We start from the raw sequence: 23,306 nt of genomic DNA on the forward strand, positions 1-23,306 counted from the left end.
GCTTGAAACAACCACTTAGAGTGACTCCCTCACTCTAAGAATACAAGAAAAGAAGTAAAAGAAAGTACCTATGATCACAAGTTGATCTAACTGGTACACGGTTGAGTGCAGAATACAAGTACAATGAATGGGCGTTTAAGTGCAGTGAGGTGAAGAGAAAATTTTCTGGTTTTTTTCAGCTCTTAATGGCTCAAATCTCTTCAAAACTTCCAAGAACTCCTTTCTAGCTGTTGGAAGACACTTTTATACTTGGAGAAACATCTTTGATGACACTTTGTCAGTTTTCTAGCCGTTGGAGACAGTTGAGAGTCAATTCTAGCCGTTACTCTGTCTTTTAGTGTAATTTTTAAACTTGCAGACAAAATGCTTTTAGTCAACTAACAGATATTTTAGTCGACTAAGTCATCTCTGTTTTCTGCTCCTTATCTCTAGCAGTTATGGCAATAAGCACTTAGTCAACTAGCCCATTTCTTGTTCGACTAAGTTGGTTCTGTTTCTCAATATCCTTCAGCTCGCCATTTCTCCAATTTGAATCTATGCCAACCAACATTCTTCCTTGTTCAACTAATGAGCTTTTTCCTTGTTAAACAGTCATGTCTTATTATTTTTATCTCCCTTTTTCTTTTTATATACCCTTTGAAAGATTGATTTATTAATTTTATACATTAATTTTCCCGCACACTCAAGTAAAGGTATTAGACACAAATGAATGGGGATGTTTTATTATCATCAAAAACTAATGGAGCCAACACGTACCGTAAGTGGAACATGGAGAGAGAGGAGGATGACTCTGTCTAGTATCTCGCTGACCTTGAGGTGAAATCACTCGATGATCTCTACTAACCTTGTCTCTTTCAATATCTCTCCTTTGATGAAATCCCTATGAACCTCCATGGTAGCCCTGTTTGCTTGAGGAATCTCTACGGCTCTGACAGTCTCTAGTCTTGGACAATTGGGCTTAGGTCCATCTAAACTACCTTCTATAACCTTAAATTCCTATCTTTGAGCCTAATTCACCACTTTAGAGTAAATGGTGAACTCATGTGATGTGACAACCCTATATATTGGGTGTAATAATCCATTCACGAACCTTTAGGTCCGCATATTTTCTGTAACAGTAAAGTATGGGATATACCTAGCCAACTCAATGAATCTCACACTATACTCCGCCACTAACATGCCAGGTGTTTGCACCAAAGTCTCAAACTCAAGTGTTATAGCCTTTTTGCACGCTATCTGGTGGAAAATGCTCTAAGAACGCTAGGCTAAACTGCTCTTAAGTCATTAGAGTAACATCTACAGCTCATCACTATGCAACATCTCATACCACTGTCGGGCTACCTTGCCTAGCCTAAAAAGGGCAAACTAGATTGTTCTGGTGTTAGTGCATCTAAAAGCATTACATATTACTAAAATCTCATCTAAGAACTCATGAGTATCCTCAGTCGTATCAGATCTCAAAAATCGTGGAAGTCATAGCCTCAAAAACTTTGATAGTGGGACCTCAGATGCAACCCTAGCGATCCCAGACTCTTGATGGTCTTCATGACTCTTTACTTTAATAGAGGCCTAAGTAGTAGAATGGCCCTCGCCTTGTCTCCTCTAATCTAATATCTCCTAAGCTAGTAACTCCATAGTCTGACTAACTCCTTGTAAATCGATAGCTAAGTCCTCTAAGGTCACTTCTTGTGCAAGTGGTACTACATCATCGAAAGATCTTGTCCCTCAAATACTATATTGGGACTCTGTCCCTCTGGTTGTGCACTAGTGGTGGTATTAGTCCTCCCCAAACTAGCGACCCTGCTGCACCTACCATGACCTTTGGTAATAGGCGTGTGTGGTTTAAAGGCAGTGTCACAACCCAATCCAGGGCCATGTTTGGTGCAAGGACCCAATAGGCACAGCCCACTAGGCCAAAGCAAACCTTATTATATGAATCTGTACATTAGTCCATTTATCATTCATACTTCTTTAAGATCTATACTTAATAGTGTTCGAATGCTGATTTCTTCGAAGATAATTCATAGAACCCAAGTAAATACTTGCACTGCATTATAAATTAAAATATACATAGGTAGTTTGTCAAATGTATCTTAACAGTTCACATTAAACATATATGTGCATATACAAAGACCTTGACCGTCAGCAGAGTGACTATGGGTGACCTACCGAAAAAAACATAAGAGGAAACACCTCGGCCTAGGAATCCAGCTACCTTCGAACCTGAAAATTAAAACATGAAGTTGTAATTCATAATACTCATTATACAATTAAGGAACTTCTCAACTTAATTGTATAAGCTCAAGTATTTGATATATATATATATATATATATATCAACAAGTGCCATTTTCACAGTGCACAAAATCATTGTCATCAACAACACCCTTGAGTGTTTATATAGGCTCTCTAGCCATCATCATAATATCATACATAATGTTATCTATGTAAAATGCCAAAAATAGGCTACATTAACATAACATGTTCATAATCCACAAACATAATCAAATTAGTAAATATAAACATATAACCGACTCATCAGCGAAACATGACCGACCCTCTAGGCGTCAAATGGCTGCTAGACACCAACCAAAGATGTCACAACCCAAGTTCTGGGTCATGACCGGTGCATGGACTCATTGGACATAGCCCACTAAGTCTAACCAAGCCTATCTATGTGATTCTATTCATCGATTTCATCATTCTTTCCTACAATCGTATTTTGTAATTCTTAACAACAAGTATTTCAATACTATACTATAGAAACCATATATTCACATTTATATGATTCAAAATAATGTCATCCGTGTCATCTCTTAGTGGCAACATTAATCAACATAAACATCTAGTGCTTAAGATATATATATATATATATATCTTAACAATTTACATCAGGGTACGTATGTTCAAACAAAAGGACTTTCGACTTCTAGTGGAGTGACCTTGGCGAGTGTACAACTATTGAATGCTGAGATACCTACCAAGGAAACGAACTACGTGGACACCTCAACTTAAGTTCCAACTACTTCCTGATCTGAAAACATGAAGTTGAAAACAATGAGTATAGACCTTGTCAGTGAACATAGGAAGAGAATAAGAAAATGATAAGGAAAGTTTAAAAATTATAATGCGGTTACATTAAAAAATAATGCAATTTAGTTTAATTCTTATTAAAACCCTTCATTTAAACCCTTAGTTTTTTAGTCACTTGATGATGAAGGATCCATGAACAATAAAGAATTTGGAGAGTGAAAACTTTAGTAGCATTCAAGCAAGTCAAGCAAAATAGATTGATCCTCGACACAACGAAAAGGTATTATCGCTGCAGCAAAATTCAGGCACAAATCATCAGCTACCCGAAGGTTTCTCTCTCTAGCGAAATTCTGGCGAGGGTTTGGAATGCAACCACCTGAGACTTTCTCACAGCAATGAGATTGAATTTTCATTGTAGCGAAAACTAGAGCTGGTGTAAACCCTCATCACCCAAGAGTTTCCTGTTGTAGTGGAATTGTGAGATCTCAACCTTTATAGGCTCGTAACTAGGTGTAGACTCTATAACACTGGCCAAGGGTAATTTCATCATTTCCTTAGTGAGCCCCTAGAAGTAGGCTTTCAGACAATATTAAGGCCTAAGTAGGCCTAAGGCATAAATGAATGATGAAAATAAGGGTAAAATGACGAAGAAAATAAAAATAATGATGATTTCCAAGGTAGAGGCAAAATGGTCATTTTTCATCTTGAGTTGAAATTTTATGTTTTCTTGAACCTGAGTATTTCTAGACTATTATGGACTTTGTCCTAGTGTCAAAAGAGTAAAAAGATTGCACCAAGGATTGGAGGAGAACAAGCCAACTTGTTAAGGGCTTTTTCGTAATTTGAGTAGAGATCGGATAAGCTTTAGCTATAAATATCATTTTTCCAACAGCTTCTTCTTTTTCTTCCTCCCATCTCATGTTTCTTTTGTCCTCCATATAAGCTTGTTTTGAAACCTCCATAACTTCTCTTAAGCTAGCTTCAATTTTCATGCTTTTGTGCACCCTTTCATAGAACCCTTTGTACTCTTTCACTCTCTCACTTTAAAACCCTTGAAAAGTCTTGCTTCCATACTTCCTCTCACTAGCTAGGTGTTTTAGAGAGAGTAAAAGAGGGAGCTTTTATAATAGCTTGGAAGAATTTTGAAAAGAAATTCAATTACAAACACACCAAGGTGACTGAACTTGCATTAAAATGATTTGGGATTAGGGCATATGTGTTTGATTAAATCCATTGAAATATTTTATCTGTTTTTCTCTAAAATATGCATGGGAACAAGCTATTAATGTAACGTTGTGCGTTGTGGAATGCGACTGTGATGAATCCATGTGCCATGTGTTATGTTGATATATATATATATATATATATATATATATATCTAAATATATATGATATCTATTGATAGTAATATTGTGTGCAATTATAACTGAGCATGTGCGCGATGTGGGGGAGCACATGCCGGTGATGTCGGTTGCAGGAGTGTGGATGATGATACTACTTGTGTGAGATGTGGGGGATGCACACGGTGGTATTAGTTGTGCATGATGTGGGGGATGCACATGATGACTCTAGCTATGTGCGCGATGTGGGGGTTGCACATGAGCTGGTTGAGGCGTTGGTGGTACTGGTGGTTATGTATGTATATATATATATATATGTATATTTATGCAATAGAAAGTTCATGAATATGGTAAATGGTTGTAATGTATGTGAAATCTTGCATGTTGACCCTTCGAAAATGTTGAGTCTTTTCAAGTTGATTTTGTCATTGTAGCAGAAAGGCCTTTGCTTTACATAATGAGAATTTTTCTTGGTGTTATGTTTCTTACTACAGCGAGGAACTCTCGGGTTGAGAAGCTCGCTGCAACCCTATAACTCGCTGCAGTGAGAATACATTTTCTCTCTGCAACGAAATGTCTATAGGGAATATCGCTGTAGTGAGAAACCTTCTGTCATGCTGGTTACCTTATTTGGTTGCTGCCCTATTTTCAACTTCTTTAGCACCATAGTTGATCATGGACTTCCAACATCAAGGAATTAATTAATTAAGTTTGAAATGAGGAGTTTTAGTGAGAAACCCTCGGCCAACTGAGAAACCCTAGGCCAGCGAGAATGAATTTTCGCTGCAGCGAGGACTCGTCATTTCACTTGACTTACTTGAATGCTACTAAAGTTTTCACTCTTCAAATTCTTTGTTACGTATGCATCCTTCATCATCAAGTGATTAACCAATTAAGGGTTTAATGAGAGGTTTTAATAAGAATTAAACTAAATTGCATTGATTTTGAAAATAAGTGCATCATGATTTCTTAAACTTTTTCTTATCGTTTGCTTGGTCTCTTTCTTTGTTCACACACTGGGTTTATACTCACTATTTTCAACTTCATGTTTTTAGATCAGGAGGTAGTCGGTAACTAGGTCAAGGTGTCCTCGTAGATTCATCTCCTTGGTAGGTATCTCGGCATTCAATAGCTGTACTTTCACCCGAGTCTCTTCGCTGGAAGTCGAGTATCCCTTTTGTTGTATATAGACAAACCCGATGTAAATTATTAAGATGTATGTTTTAGACAATATATGTATATTTTGATTGGTAATGCCACTATGAGTTGGCAATGGTTAGCATTGTTTTGAATTAGAATTATGAAATGTGACTTTAGGAACTTTTGATGGAATGATGAACAGGTTATATAAGTAGGCTTGCTTGGGCTTAGTGGGCTATGCCCATTGGGCCCATGCACCGATCATGGCCTGGAATTTGGGTCGTGACAGGGATGCATTCTCGCTGCAGCTAGAAACAGGGCACTTCAGTAAAAAGGATCTTTCTGCAATAAAAATCCATTTTTGTGCTGCAATAAAATCCATTTGCAAGTAATTAGCAATTTTCAAGATTCATCATGCGGGATTCAACATACAATACAATCACATATTATAATCATAAACTTTCTATCACATATACATACATAAACATATACAGACACATACACCACCCCGCCTGACTAAGCTCATGTACACTCCCTACACGCACAAGGCAATATCATTATCATTTGCTCTCCCTACTCGCACATTTCCATATCATCATCATGTGCTCTCCCTACTCGCACATTTCAATATCATTATCATCATCATGTGTACTCCCTACTAACACATTTCAATCTCATCACACAATGATACCATCCAAGGCATAACATATTTATATCAACATAACATCGAACACATGGATTCATCACATCACATTACATATTTCACAACGTAAAATCGTTCCATTAAGGGCTTGTTCCCATGCATTTTTAAAGAAAGTCAAATACCATGTTTCATTTGTTTCCATCAAACTCATAAACCTTAACCCCAAAACATTTAATGCAAGTTCACTCACTAGTTCTCGTTGATTCTTAAATCAACTCCAACTTCCACTAATGGTCCAAATGGGGGTGTGGAGTCTCGTTGGAACCTTGGTAGCTTTGTAATTGAATTCTTTCTCAAAAGTCGTCAAGCTAGTATAGGAAGTCTCTCTTTCTTTCTCTAAAACACCTAGTTAGTGAGGGAAAGTATCAAAATAAGACTTTTGAGGGTTTTAAGGTGAAAGAGTAAAAAAGCACAAAGAACTTTGTGAAAAGGTGCACAAAAGCATGAAAATTGGGGTTGACTTGAGAAAATTTATGGAGGTTTCAAAGCAAGCTTCTATGGAAGGTGAGAAAACGTGAGAAGGATGAAAGGAAGAAGAAGAGCTACTGGAAAAATGAGAAGAAGCTACTGGAGACTTAGATATTTATGCCTAAAGTTTATCCAATTCCCATATAAATTACCAAAATGCCGTTGACAAGGTCACTTTGTCTTCCCCTTACCTTTATACTATCTTTTTACTTCTTTGACACTAAGACAAAGTCCATAGTAGTCTTGAAATACTCAAGTTCACAAAAACTTAAAAATTTTGACTCGAGATGAAAAATGACCATTTTTCCCCTACTATGAAAACTATCATTATTTCTATCTTCTTCATTCATTTTACCATCATTCTTCTATTCCTTAGGCCTACTTAGACTTTAATAACATTAGAAAGCTACTTCCAAGAGCTTACCATGAGAAATGACGAAATTACCCCTGGTTTGTGTTATCACGTTTACTTCTAGTTATGGGTTTATAGTGGTCGAGGTCTCACATTCTCCCCCATTAAAAGAAATTTAGCCCTCGAATTTAAATTCAACTATAAGGTAGCGTACCTCTACATATTACAGAGGTGCGGGTTCTTTGTCTGCATCTCATCCTTAGCTTCCTATGTTACCTATTCACTGGTGTGATTTCGCCATAATACTTTCACTAAAGCTACATCCTTTGAACGGAGCTTTTTGACTTGCTTATTAAGGATAGCCTCTAGTTGCTCCTCATAGGTTAAATCATCTTGCAACTGGATGGTTTCGTACCATATTAAATTAGATGGATCCAAGTTATACTTCTTAAGCATTGACACATGGAATACGGGGTGAATATTAGAGAAGCTTAGGGGTAGCGCCAAACGAAATGCCATTGCTCCAACCCTTTCTAAGATCTCGAAGGGTCCTATATACTGAGGACTTAATTTTCCTTTCTTGCCGAACCTCATTACCCCTTTTGTTCGTGAGACCTTTAAAAATACATGATCCCCCACTTGAAACTCTAAGTCTCTCCACTTGTTATCAGCAAATGACTTTTGTCTACTTTGTGCTGATAACATCCTCTGACGAATCATGTGTATTTTCTTGGTGGCATCCTGTACCAATTCTAGCCCCAAGAGTTTCCTTTCTCCCACCTCTAGCCATTCAATGGGTGACCTGCACCTCCGTCCATATAATGTTTCAAATGGTGCCATCTGGATGCTAGCTTGGAAACTATTGTTGTAAGCAAATTCCACTAAAGGTAGATACCGATCCCACCTAACCCCAAGGTCTATTACACATGCCCTTAGCATATCTTCCAATGTCTATATCGTTCGTTCAGATTGCCCATCAGTCGGAGGGTGGAAAGTCGTGTTGAAATCCAACTTACTGCCCAACGCTTCTTGTAACTTTCCCCAGAACCTACTAGTGAACTATGCTCCTCTGTTAGATACTATAGAAATGAGGATACCATGCAAATGTACTAGCTCATCGACATAAACTCGAGTGTATTGGACAGCCCCGTATGTCACCACCCGAAACTCCCATCGAGCTCGTGACAATCGTAGTGACGTCCCGATAAACATTCATTACCCGGAATGTTAATCGAAACCTCTCAAGGCTAAACATCAGTTTTTTTCGCTTCCCCTATGAGTATTAGTCACAAAAATTATGTTTTGAGAGATTATAAACTATTTCGAAATAAAAACAATAAAAAAATAATTTTTTTTCTCACAAGGGCATTTTGGTCATTTTTCCTCAAAAATCTCGAAATTCACTAAAAACGTAGTATGCGAGTACAAAACACATAATTCATAATCAAAAATAAGTTTAAACATCTAAAACCTTCATTTAAAATGAAAATTATGATTATTTGGATATAATAATAAAAAAATAAAAGAAATATTCAATAAAATATTATATTTTCTTATAAAACAATATTTTTAGAGTTATACGTATATAATTTTTTTTTGTAGCAGTGTAAAAGCAAAATAAATTCATACATACTGTAATACAGTAAGCCAGAGTATTTAATTTAATTTACAATAATCAATGGGCCCCCGAATAACTAAAAGTAAGGAAGATTGTGAACCTACAATTTGGAGGATGCAAATCCAATGGTAACCTCGATGAAATCAGCTATCTACAGCCTATTCTGAGCCTGAAATAGGTGGAAATGAGGGTGGTGAGATTATATAATTCCAGTGAGTAAACAAATACCATCTAAAATATCTAAAGCTAAGTAAATGGAGACAAATAAAATAGTTTAACATACTGTAATTCATCACCTTTCCACTTATTGCAACCAAATAAAATCAATTCATATAAATTGAGTAATCAACATGGCTTATGAGTATCTTAAAACTTTGGCTCGTGCCAAAATCATTCTCATACCCAGTTATCAAGGATACCTTGATCGAGGGCTATCCCAACCGAGTTCGCCAAGGCTGTTAAAAAGTTATGTATGCATAAATCATTTTTTTATTTTGAAAACATAACCGTTCCTTGGCGTTGGCTGAGTTCACCCTCACGTGGTGGTTTTGCGTGAAGTGAAACTCTAAAGTTATACCTCGGGAGTTACCCTACTTGCCTCTCCAACTGAGGTAAAATATAACAGGATTTTATGCCCCTCTAATAAGCTGGTCCACAGAAAACCCGCCCACTGCAGCAAATTAAACCCACCATATAATAAAATTTACAATAACATGACATGGTAATTATTTTATTTTATTTTACAGCCTTTCAAGGCAAATCAACAATTTATACATTTTCAACACATTTATCAAATCAACCATTCATGCCAATATTGCCATAAGCCAATCAATTAGAATCATGAAATTACAACACAGAATAACAGTTTCCAATTACTCTATTTTCAAACCATCATTCAATTTTAAAACAATTTTATGAAATCATTTCATTAAATCACATTTTGTTTATAAAATCAAAAAATTAATCAGTTAATTCATTTTTCATAAAATTCACAAAATCGAATAAAACATACTTTAGATAATTAAGATGATGATAAGGTTACTCACTATTTCGGGAGTCGAATTCCAAGTACTCTGATTCTTGATCCTCGGGTACTATCTTTTTACTTTTGCCAGAATGCTCACCACCTAGACATAATGCACAATAAGCCATTTACTACATTGTGCTAAATTGTTATAAAACCAATTCAGGCTTTATACTAATGTATGAAATGGGATGCAAATTGTTCAGATTATTGTCTTAACACGGTGTTCTACACAAATTCAATTGTGTACCTAAATTAAATAGTATTGGCCTAATTTGATCTATCACTCTATTAATTGGCCAATACGTCTAATTCAACTCCAAATAATTTCATTTTTCTCTCCCAATACTCCAAATCATCAAACACAAATTAAATAACTTGAAATATGGCAAAATCATCCTCACATTTTCTCTTGGAAAATTCGACCATGGTAGGTGCATCAACACTATAATTTTTCCTACTTGATTCTCACACCATAAATCACTAAATCCTAACCAAATCACTTGAAATAAAATCAAAATCATCATCAATATTCTACATGGAGAATTCATCCAATGATGGGTGATGGGAGAACATGAATTTTTCTTGCTTGATTTTCATGCTACACATCACCAATCAACTAAAAACACTAAAATACATTGAAATCTAACCAAATCAAGCATCAAAACCTTTCTCCTAGGGTTTGATCAGCACACTATCCTTCATGATATCTTGTGATTCAATCACGAAAAATGCAAAATAATGCATGGGAAAGGTAGATCACAAGTCAAAATCAAGAAATTTTACCTTTGATTGCTTGATTACTTGAAATCCACCAATTTTCTCTTGAATTTTCACCCTAGGGTTCTTGTTCTTCCTTTTTCTTCCTTTGTTCTTGCTTTGGCCAGCCATATGAAGAGGAATAGGCTGATTTTGTGCTAATTTATGAGGAAAATAATAAATGGATGAGATTTTGACACATGTCATCATTCCATTGGTCCATGTGTCATACTTACCCATTAAGCAATTTCTCTCCACCACTTAAATTTCCTCAATTATCCATGATAATATTGGATAATATCCATGTGCTGGACAAGTGTTGGGTGATCTAAAATTACAATTTTGCCCTTGGGTGACAAAATGACTATTTTACCCCTATGCTCAGAAAAATGTCAAAATTAAAATTTTTCACTTCTCAAACTCAAATTATGTTCTAACTAGTCAATCTTGATCAACAAATTCTTCCAACATTCTAATTTTTAACCTCGGATGGCAAAATGACCATTTTGCCCCTAGGTCATGAAAATTTCAATTTGACTCCAAATCGGTCATCGAACTCCGAATCACCATTTTAAGTCATTCTAGGGTTTTAAAATTCTCAATTTCATTTTAAAATCTCTATTTGGTCTAGTTCGAGGCTTAATTCAACTTAATTGTACCATTTAGTACATTGTCGTCCTTTAGCGATTTTCGAGGTACCCAAGTAAGCAAACATGCATTCTTATGTAAGAATGGTATAATAAACATATTGTAGAGTTGGGCTTGACACTGTAAGTAGTCTTAATCGAAAGAAAATGAGCTGACTTCGTTAACCGGTCTACTATGATCCAAATCAAGTAGTAGCCCCCACTAGTTCGAGGCAAGCCCGTTACAAAGTCCATTGCAACATCCTCCCACTTCCATTCGAGCACTAGTAATGGTTGTAATAGCCTTGTAGGCCTTTGATGCTCGTCCTTAACCTGCTAACAAACCAGGCACTTCGAGACAAACTCAGCTACATCTTTCTTAAGTCTTTCCCACCAATAGACCATTTTCAAATCTTGATACATCTTTGTAGCCCGTAGATGTACCGTATAGGCTGCCATGTGTGCCTCCTCCAATATTTCTCTCATCAGTCCATCACTATCAGGCACATAAAGTCTGGTTCCATACCTCAATACTCCACTCCATCTGTAGCTTTAGTAAACATTTTTCCTTTCCTTCCTTGAGGGTCCTCTGAGGCCTTAACTACGAACTCATATTTACTTCGTACTTTTTTAATCTAGTCCATTAAGATAGGCCTCACTCTAAAATGTGCTAGCAATGTATTTGCCTTAGAAACTTCAAAATGCACACCCATGTCTCCTAAGCTATGCATCTCTCTAATCAAGGATCTCCTATCTGTAAAGATATGTGCCAGGCTCCCCATTGATTTTTCACTCAAGGCATCCGCCACTACATTTGCCTTACCAGGATGGTAAAGAATAGTACAATCATAATCCTTTAGCAATTTTATCCACCTACGTTGCAGCAAGTTAAGATCCCTCTACTAAAATATATACTTTAAGCTCTTATGGTCTGTATATATCTCGCAAGTTTCACCATACAAATAATAGCTCCAAATCTTTAAGGCAAACACGATTGTCGCCATCTCCAAATTGTGTGCAGAGTAATTTTGCTCATGCCTTTTAAGTTGCCTTGATGCATATGCAATCACCTTCCCATGCTACATTAATACACACCCTAAACCAACCCGTGATGCATCACAAAATACCATATAACCCTCTGTGCCTTACAGTAGGCTTAATATTGGAGTTATGGGGAGACAAGCCTTAAGCTACTCAAAGCTATCTTCACAAGCATTTGACCACTCGAATTTTGTATCCTTATGTGTCAGCCTAGTTAGAGGAGCAGCTATTTTGGAAAAATCCTTCACAAAACAACAATAATAGCCTGCCAAACCTAAAATGCTTCTACTTTCTGTAACTAAGGTTGACCTTGGCACTTTTCTACTACCTCCACTTTCTTTGGGTCAACTTGTACCCCACCTTTAGAGACCACGTGTCCCAAGAATGCAACACTTTCGAGCCAAAACTCACACTTGGAGAACTTGGCATACAATTGATGTTCTCTTAAAGTTTGGAGCACTATCTTAAGGTGTTGCTCATGCTCTGCCCGACTCCTCGAGTAGATCAAGATGTCATCAATAAATACAACCACAAACTTGTCCAAATAAGGCTTGAACACTCGATTCATCAAATCCATAAATGCTGCAGGGCCATTTGTAAGCCCAAAGGACATCACCAAAAACTCATAATGCTCATATCTTGTTCGAGATGCGGTCTTTGGCATGTCCTCATTCCTGATCCTTAATTGATGGTACCCAGACCGTAAATCTATTTTTCAGAAACATTGTACTCCTTGTAGTTGGTCAAATAAATCATCTATCCTCAGAATGGGGTACTTATTCTTCACCGTCACTTTATTAAGCTGTCGGTAGTTAATGCATAATCTAAGCGACCCATTTTTCTTCTTTACGAATAGCACCGGTGCTCCTTATGGTGAGATGTTAGGACGGATGAAGCCTTTGTCCAACAAATCTTCTAACTGATCCTTAAGCTCTGTAAGCTCCGCAGGTGCCATTCAATATAGGGGTATGGATAGAGGTCTAGTGTCGGGAATTAAATCTATGCAAAATTCGATCTCTCGCTCGGGAGGCAAACTTGGTAGTTCTTTAGGAAATACATCCATAAACTCATTCACTACCAGCACTTGCTTTATATCCCTAACCTCCGCTTGGGTATCTCTCATAATAGCCAGATAACTTGGACAACCCTGTTTTAACAGCCTTTTTGTAGATATGACGGATATCAAATTGGTTGGAGGATTGCTTCTATCCCCCTAAATACTAAATGATGGTTCACCAGGAAAATTAAATCTAACCAATTTATGATAACAGTCCACGCTGGCATGGTAGGGAGATAGCCAATCCATTCCCAAGATCACATCAAAATTTAAGGTGTCTAATACCACTAGATTTGCCAAAGTGTCTTTGTCCTTGACTCTAACTACATAGGACTTAAATTCCCATTCTGCCACAAATATCTCTTTTAGAGGGGTAGACACCACTAGTTGTTCTTATCGCCTAACACGATCCTTACCCAGTTGAGGTGCTAAACATGGTGAAACAAAACAATGGGTTGAACAAGGATCAAACAATACTCGAGCATCCATATTACAAACAAAAAGGGTACCGAGACCACTACATTGGATGTCTGTGCCTCATGCGGTGTTAAAGTAAATACCCTTGCATGACCCATACCGGTGAAACTCTAATGTCCATACCCAAAAAGCCTTCTCTGAGAGGAAGTAACAGCACCTCTACCTCTTGATTCGTAAGCTTCCCGATCAGATGAGGCACTATTGAAGGAGCAAATGAAGCTAGCTGGGTGGAGCCGCGAGTAAAACCTTGCGATTGATGAGCCTTCGTGCAATTCTTCTTGATATGTCTAGGTTGGCCACACAAGAAACAAACTATTGTGGCAAGAAAACATCATCCACTATGCCGTACTCCACAATTATTGCAATGATTGATAACTTGACTACCCTACCTTGAATCTTGCTGCTTTCTCTGACTAAAGGTTTTTTGCCTTGATCCAACGCTGGCACTAGTCAAGTCACTCCCCTGTTGGGGTAATCGTGAGTCCCTCTATGGGCCCCGATGGCTAAAAGATGAAATACCACTACTGAAGTCTTTGTGACCTTCATAGCCTTCTATCTTGGCCTTTTTTGCTCAATCCCTTGCAACCCTACTTTCACTGGTCTTCATCTCAATTCTCTGAGCTCAATCCACTACTGCAGAGTAGGTATCAAAATCTCAGGATGCCATAGCCCTAATCAATGGCTCTACTAGCCCATCCATAAATCTTTAAATCTTCATTTCTTCAATGGAAACTAGATAGGGCGCATACAGAGCCAACTGCATGAATTTGATGTTGAACTAAAAAGGCTATATTGAACTCACTCTAAGTCAATGACACTGCATTCGTCGCTCTACCTTTACACAAGAAACTATTCCACTCTTGTGCCACGTCCTCTAATCGGAAAGCAGCTAGCTCAACTGATCAAGCACTAGAACATCCCAAGGTGTTACAAATTTTCTCCATACTATCCAAGAATGCCTGGGGTTTCTCCGATGCATCAGACATTGTAAATGACAAGGGCTTAAGTTTCAGGAAGTCAAGAAGTGAAATCTTTACATGACCCTTTTCAACCTCTAGAGGTTGGTGATCGACCTGCCCTTGAGAACTAGAGGATTCTTGTACTGCAGGTCTCCCCTCCATTATCCTTTGTATATCATCCATATGGGTTGCCATCATCTCTACAACCCGATTAACTCCCTATAGGCCTACCGCCAAGTTCTCGATGGTGATGCCCCTAGTTAGTTGTCTATCTGCATCGCCTGAAAACTGTCTCTCCTCAAGTCTACTCACAAGCATATCCGCCTTCATCGACGTAGTGGCCTCGCCACGTCTGCCTCGCCTCCTAAGGGTGGATGCTTGTGGCCTATCTATCATCTCATTAGGAGCATCTTGCTCCCCCGTCCTCCTCGAGGTGTATCGTGTCTTAGGCGGGATTCTTACCAAGACAAGAGCAAATACCTGTTATTAAACACATTTTTATAATCATACCTAATGGAAAAGGTGGTTACTAAGATAGGGAATCTATACGGTCCTTTGATTACAAAATGTGCCGCGGTTCACAATTTACAACTGAAGTTTCCACATAAAGACCTAATACTCCGCTGGACAAACAAGAAGATCCTAAGATCTAGACAGCCTAGGGCTCTGATACCAAGTCTGTCATAGCCCAAATGTTGGGCTATGACTAGTGCATGGACTCAATGGACATAGCCCATTAAGCCTAAGCAAGCCTATCTATGTGATTATATTCATCGATTTCATCATTCGTTCCTACAACCGTATTTCGTAATTCTTAACAACAAGTATTTTAATACTATACAATAGAAATCATATATTCACATTTATACGATTCAAAATAATGTCATCCGTGCCATCTTTTAGTGGCAACATTAATCAATATAAACATCTATTGCTTAAGATATATATATATATATCTTAACAATTTACATCAGGGTACATATGTTCAAACAAAAGGACTCTCGACTTCCAACGGAGTGACCTTAGCAAGGGTATAGCTATTGAATGCTGAGATACCTACCAAGGAAACGAACTACGTGGACACCTTGACCTAGGTTCCAACTACTTCCTGATCTGAAAACATGAAGTTGAAAACAGTGAGTATAAACCCAATGAGTGAACATAAGAAGGGAACAAGCAAACGATAAGAAAAGTTTAAAAATCATGATGCAGTTACATTCAAAAACAATGCAATTTAGTTTAATTCTTATTAAAACCCTTCTTTTAAACCCTTAGTTGTTTAATCACTTGATGATGAAGGATCCATGAACAACAAAGAATTTGGAGAGTGAAAACTTTGGTAGCATTCAAGCAAGTCAAGCAAAATAGGTTAATCCTCGACATAGTGGAAAGGATTCTCACTGCAACGAAATTTGAGCGCAAATCATTAGTTGCTCGAGGGTTTCTCACTGCAGCAAGAATGCTTTCTCGCTCTAGCGAAATTCTGGCGAGAGTTTGGAATGCAACCACCTGAGAGTTTCTCATTGCGGTGAAATTTCTAGCTGCAACAAGATTGCATTTTCGCTGCAGCGAAAACCAAGGCTAGTGTAAACCCTCACTACCCGAGAGCTTCTCGCTGTAGTGGAATGCATTCTCGCTGTAGCGAGAAATAGGGCACTTGAGTAAAAAGGATCTTTTTGCAATAAAAATCCATTTTTGTGCTATAATAAAATCAATTTGCAAGTAATTAGCAATTTTTAAGATTCATCATGCAGGATTCAACATACAATATAATCACATATTATAATTGTAAACTTTCTATCACATGTACATACATAAACATATACAAACATGTACACCGCTCCTGATTCAGCTCATGTGCACTCTCTGAACGCATAGAGCAAAATCATCATCATGTGCTCTCCCTACTCGCACATTTCCATATCATTATCATGTGCTCTCCTTACTCACACATTTCATGATCATCATGTGTACTCCCTACTAACACATTTCAATCTCATCACACAATGATACCTTCCAAGCCATAACATATATATATATATGTGTCAACATAACATAGAACACATGGATTCATCACATCACATTACATATTTGACAACGTAAAATCATTCCATTAAGGGCTTGTTCCCATGCATTTTTAAAGAAAGTCAAATAACATGTTTCATTTGTTTCCATCAAACTCAGAAACCCTAACCCCAAAACATTTAATGGTAGTTTACTCACCAGTCCTAGTTGATTCTTAAATCAACTCCAACTTCCACTAATGGTCCAAATGAGGGTTTGGAGTCTCGTTGGAACCTTGGTAGCTTTGTAATTGAATTCCTTCTCAAATGTCATCAAGCTAGTATAAAAGGTCTTTCTTTCTCTCTCTAAAACACCTAGCTAGTGAGGGAAAGTATCAAAATAAGACTTTTGAGGGTTTTAAGGTGAAAGAGTAAAAAAGCACAAAGGACTTTGTGAAAAGGTGCACAAAAGCATGAAAATTGGGGTTGACTTGAGAAAATTTATGGAGGTTTCAAAGCAAGCTTTTATGGAAGGTGAGAAAACGTGGGAGGGATGGAAGGAAGAAGAAGAGCTGCTAGAAAAATGAGAAAAACCTGCTGGAGAGTTAGATATTTATGCCTAAAGTTTATCCAATTCTCACATAAATTACCAAAATGCCCTTAACAAGGTCACTTTGTCTTCCCCTTACCTTTATGCAATCTTTTTACTTCTTTGACACTGAGACAAAGTCCATAGTAGTCTAGAAATACTCGGGTTCACGAAAACTTAAAAATTTTGACTCGAGATTAAAAATTACTATTTTGCCCCTATTATGAAAATTATAATTATTTCTATCTTCTTCATTCATTTTACCATCATTTATCTATTCCTTAGGCCTACTTAGACCTTAATAACATTAGAAAGCTACTTCTAGGAGCTCACCATGAGAAATGATGAAATTACCCTTAGTCCATGTTATGGCGTCTGTTTCTAGTTACTGGTCTATAAAGGTAAAGGTCTCACAAAAGAATGAAGACCAGACACTGGTATTTGTGACACTAGCTGTTACCAAAATGCTATCACTGATCTATAACAAAATAAATGGGGAAAATCACATGTGAGTCACAAAGACTCCATGAGCGACTACGGGAAAGGGACAAGCTAGGGCATAAGAGTATTTCGTAAACATACACTTATAATCTCATGCCAATTATGATCAATTTAAACTTAATTTCATGAAGCATGGTGTTTAAACATGTTTGAAATAGCATATATGATGTAAACAAATGTGAATAACCATTAGAAAACCTTTTTAGCTTTGAAAAGCTTTCAAGGAAGCCAATACATACAATTCTAGAACTCCTCTATTGACAGATGATGAACATCTATCGATAGATTCGAAGTGGAATTCTTCCTTGTCATGACCCAAATTCTAGGCCATGACCGACGTATGGGCCCAATGGACATAGCTCACTAAGCCCAAGCAAGCCTATTTATATAACCTGTCCATCATTCCATCATAAGTTATTACAATCATATTGCATAATTTCAATTGAAAATAATGCTAACCATTGCCATCTCATAATGGCATTTCCGATCAAATATACATACATTGTCTAAAACATATATCTTAATAATTTACATCGGGTTTGTCTATACACAACAAAAATGACTCTAGGCTTCCAATCGAGTGACCAAGGTGAAGGTGCGACTACAGAATGCCAAGATACCTACCAAGGATACGAATCTATGAGGACACCTCAACCTAGTTACCGGCTGCCTCTTGATCTGAAAACATGAAGTTGAAAATGGTGAGTATAAACCTAGTGAGTGAACAAAGGAAGGGAGCAAGCAAATGGTAAAGAAAATTAAAAGAAATCATGATGCATTATTTTCAAAAACAATGAAATTTAGTTTAGTTCTTATTAAATCCCCTCATTAAACCCTTAATGAGTTAATCACTTGACGAAAAGGTCCATGCACAACAAAGGATTTGAAGAGTGAAAACTTTGATAGTATTCAAGCAAGTCAAGTAAAGTAAAACGATTGGTCCTCGCTACAGCAGAAAGGCATTCTCGCTGCAGCAACATTTGGCTCAAATTGTCAACTGGTCGAGGGTTTCTCACAAAACCCCCTCGTTTCAAACTTAATTAATTAATTCCTTGATGTTGGAAGTCCATGCTCAACCATGATGTGAAAGAAATGGAAAATGTGGCAAAAACCAACAAGGTAGCATGTTGGACAGAAAGTTTCTCGTAGCAGCGAGAAAGCATTCCCGCTGCAGCTAGATTCAAGCAGCCAAAATAGAAAGCTTCTTGCTGCAGTGAGAATATATTCTCGCTGCAACGAGATACAGGCAGCAAAAACAGAATTTTTTTACTGCAGCGAGGAGCTTCAACAACTTTCTCGCTGCAGCGAGAATCAAACCAATGTAACCCTCCAAACCCGAGAGTTTTTCACTGCAGCGAGAAACAGGACATCAACAACAAATTCTCATTCTCTCAAGGAAAGGCCATTTAGCTGCAAAGGTAAAATCAACTTGAACATGCTTAGAATTTCTCAAGGTTTAACATGAAAGAATCACATGTATTACAACCATATATCATACTCATGAACTTTCTATAACACACATATTTATATATATATATATATATATATACACATCATCATGTCTGCCATCCCACCATCATCAGCTCATGTGCACTTCTCATTCACACATAGCTAGGTCATCATCAGCTCATGTGCACTACACACCGCACATAGCTGGGTCATCATCAGCTCATGTGCCCTCCCACACACACATAGCTCGGTCATCATTATCACATAAAAAAAAAGAACATCCAATGCATATTATACATATCAACATATTGTGATAACGCATGAACCATTATATGGCACACTTTCACAATATAGAAACATTCACCAAAGGCTTCTTCCCTAGGTAGATTTTTAAGGAAAAGTTGGATAAAATCATTCAAATGTTTTGTGTAAAGACATTCACATTCCCAAAACAATTTTGAAATGCAAGTTCACTCATCGATATTCGTTAAATCTTTACTTAACTCCAACTTCCTCTAATGGTCCAAATGGGGTGGTGGGGCTCCGTTGGAACCTATCATCACATTAGCATCATCACCATAACCCAACTTGGCATTAATACTATTCCAAAGCTATTTTCTAAATTGAGTTCTATTAGTCATTCCTACTAGCTTCCAACTACCATTAAATGGCTATTATTTGCACTACTCTAGTCACACTAAAAATGATTAAACAATCTCAATAATAAAACACTCACAAATCAAATTACTAGACATTATCAACAACTAAAAATAAATTTTAATTCACTACTCACCTTGGTAGCTTTGTAAATTTGAAATTCTTTCCAATAATTTTCAAGCTATTATAGAAACTCGCTCTTTTTCTCTCTAAAACACCTAGCTAGTGAGAGAGAATATGCAAGTAAGACTTTTTAAGGGTTTTAAAGTGAGAGAGTGTAAGAGCACAAAGGTTCTATGAAAAGGTACACAAAAGCATGAAAAATGGAGCTAGCTTGAGAGAGTTATGGAAGCTTGAAGAGAACTCCCATGGAGGATGAAGAAACGTGAAAGGGAAGAAGGAAGAAGAAGAATAAGCTGTTGAAAATGTGAGAAGAAGCTGTTGGAAGATGATATTTATAGCTCAAGCTTATCTAACTTTACTTAAATTACGAAAATGCCCTTAACAAGTTAGCTTGGTCTTCTCCAATCTTTTGTGCTATCTTTTTACTCTTTTGACATTGGGACAAGGTCCATAATAGTCTAGAAATACTCGAGTTCATGAAAACTTAAAAATTTTGACCTGAGATGAAAAATGACCATTTTGCCCCTACCTTGGAAATCATCATTATTTTTATTTTCTCCGTCATTTACCCTTATTTTCATCATTCATTTATGCCTTAGGCCTACTTAGGCTTTAATATTGTTTGAAAGCATACTTCTAGGGGCTCACTAAGGAAGTGACAAAATTACCTCTAGTTCAGGTTATAGTGTCTACACCTAGTTACGGGCCTATAGGGGTTGAAGTCTCACATTCCTGTTGTATTCTATATGCTATCTATCATTAGATAGTCAACATGTATCGATAGTTAACCTCTGAACCTTCATTTCATGGGCAAAATTGTGTTTTTTTTCTATTTTTTAAGTCCCCTTACCTCTTGGGACTATCCTTACGGCTTATTTCATTCCTCTAATCACATACTCATGCCAACATCAAGCATAGATCATAAATATTATTCAAGATGAACTTAACATGCAACATATCATAAAGATAACAATCATAATCATTCTATTAACATTAAACTCACACATTATGATGGTACAACCCCCATCAACCTTAGGCCCCATTTTGCCTTGGGTGCTTATGATGCATCATAGGAGTGAAGTCATTACTACACCTCGTGTGAGTGGAATTAATCGTACTCGTTAAACTTTTATACTCATAGCATTTAGTATGTGGAATGTCCATCACATACATACGTACTCATCCCATAAGGTATATGGGATTTCACATCATATACACATGTCATGGCATTTCCTCATGCCTGCTTTTTCATCATATCGTACGTAAAACATGCATTACATAAATAAACTTATAGCATTCATCATGTTTCCTCAAACATCTCATGCAGTGTATGGAAAAACACATCATATACATAAACGTAAAATCTTAGATACAAATCATCATACAAGCCATCACACATTTCATGCCTCAACATATCTAGCATACACCTCATATATTCATGCATTAATCATAAATCATATCTCGTACCCACACTAGTCCAAAGACTGGAGTAATCGATTGGACTGAAACACAAGGTCCCTATTTTCGCTTGTTGAAAACTAATACATAATATCATATTTACGTACATAGTATGTTGAAAATGGATTTTAAAATATTTTTCTCCTTCACAAATAAATTTTCAGTTCATAAATATTTACAAAAATCATTTTCACCAATAATCCTCAAATCATGATTCAACTTTACATAACAAAATAGTTTTGAAAGTGGTGTATCCACTCACTTTATAAGAGCTTTATTACGACTTTGATTCCATGTAATTCGGTGTGTTTTCAAGCATTCCTATCACAAAATATTCATAACAGTCAATTTTTAAACTAATAAACTCAGAATAATTGATCTAGCAACTTTCAAAATCTATTCACTTTGACTATAGTCTTTCTCTTTTTAACTTAAGCTAGAATTGCATAAATCCTCTAAACTTACCTTAAGTGATCTTAGATGTTGAAGGAAATCACAAAATTCTTAGCTTTAATCCTTAAAAAAATTTCTAGGCAAAAATAATAAATTTCCAGCGTCAAAAGTGTGAGCTTTAAAGGTTTTATAGCATAAAAATGTCATTTTTAGCATTAAACTTCAATACTAAGATCAAAATCATCAAAAATAATGATTTTTCATTAAAAATGGGTTGAAAGGGTTTTAAAGATATTTTACCTTTCAAAACAATGGCTGAGGGTTGAGAAACCCTTGGGTTTTGGGTCATATTTATGGTTTGAGAAGTGAAACCCAAAGTAAACCCTTTCAAAAAAGTAAGTTTTTTGGGTCATCTATCAAAACTTACTTTTTAACATTCCAAACACTAAAACCATCTTACGACATTACACCATGAAATTTTCCATTCACAAAACTAAATTTCAAGTTTTCAAAAAACAATTTAACTTGATCATCTAAAGATTTCTAACTTAGCAAATCTCATATTAGGGTGGGGTTTCACACAAGCTTGACTCCCTTCTGAGTCAGTCTTGTCAAAGGAGATGCAATCTTACAAAAGTCTTGTACAAAATGTTTGTAACACCTAGCTAAACCTAAAAAGCTTCTAATGTCTATTACAAAGGTCGACCTTGGCCAATTTGCCATAGCTTTCACTTTGCTGGGATTCAGCTGTACTCTTTTTTTAGACACAACGTGCCTTAAGAAATTGACATTATTCAACCAAAACTCACATTTCAAAAAATGGCATATAATCTATGCTCTCTCAAAGTCTGAAGTACAATCCTCAGATGTTGTGCATGTTCCTCTAGGCTCTTAAAGTACAACAAAATAGTATCGATAAATATGACCATAAATTTATCTAAATATGCCTAGAAGACCCTGCTCATTAAATTCATAAATGCTGCAGGTGCCTTGGTGAGTCCAAACTGCTGGGATTCGATCTCATGCTCAAACATGAAAATAATAAAGAAATTAAAAATATAACGCAACGAAAAATAAGAAACTAGATTTTAATCTAAAAAAAAGCTGAATCCTATAGGATCAATGTTTGCGTTTTTCATGTAATTTTCAAATAAATTATGAATATTTATAATTTTAAGAGTCACATACCTTTCTCTATATATTGTAATAAAGAGCCAATGAAATAAAAAACATTTGTGTTGAAGCAAGAAATCTCAAAAAGAGAAAAGACAATCTAAAATTCTGTAGTCAAAATCTTTGCTTCTTCACCTTTAGGATTTGTCAAATCTTTAGCCACCTAAGTATTTGGCTTCTAATAGTAATTCACATAGTGATCGAATAAGATCTTCTCAAAGGTAGGATTTTACTTGTGCTAGCAAGTTTTGTTTCTAAAACCAGAAGGACCAAAAATTCTTACCGAATCTTGTTTCTGTCAAACAAAGAAAATTATTTTTCTTTTCTTATATTTATGAAATAGCTAAATGCTTAGAGTTTTACG

This window comes from Theobroma cacao, chromosome 3 (assembly GCF_053813885.1).
Source record: "Theobroma cacao isolate CCN51 chromosome 3, ASM5381388v1, whole genome shotgun sequence".
Lineage (NCBI taxonomy): Eukaryota > Viridiplantae > Streptophyta > Magnoliopsida > Malvales > Malvaceae > Theobroma > Theobroma cacao.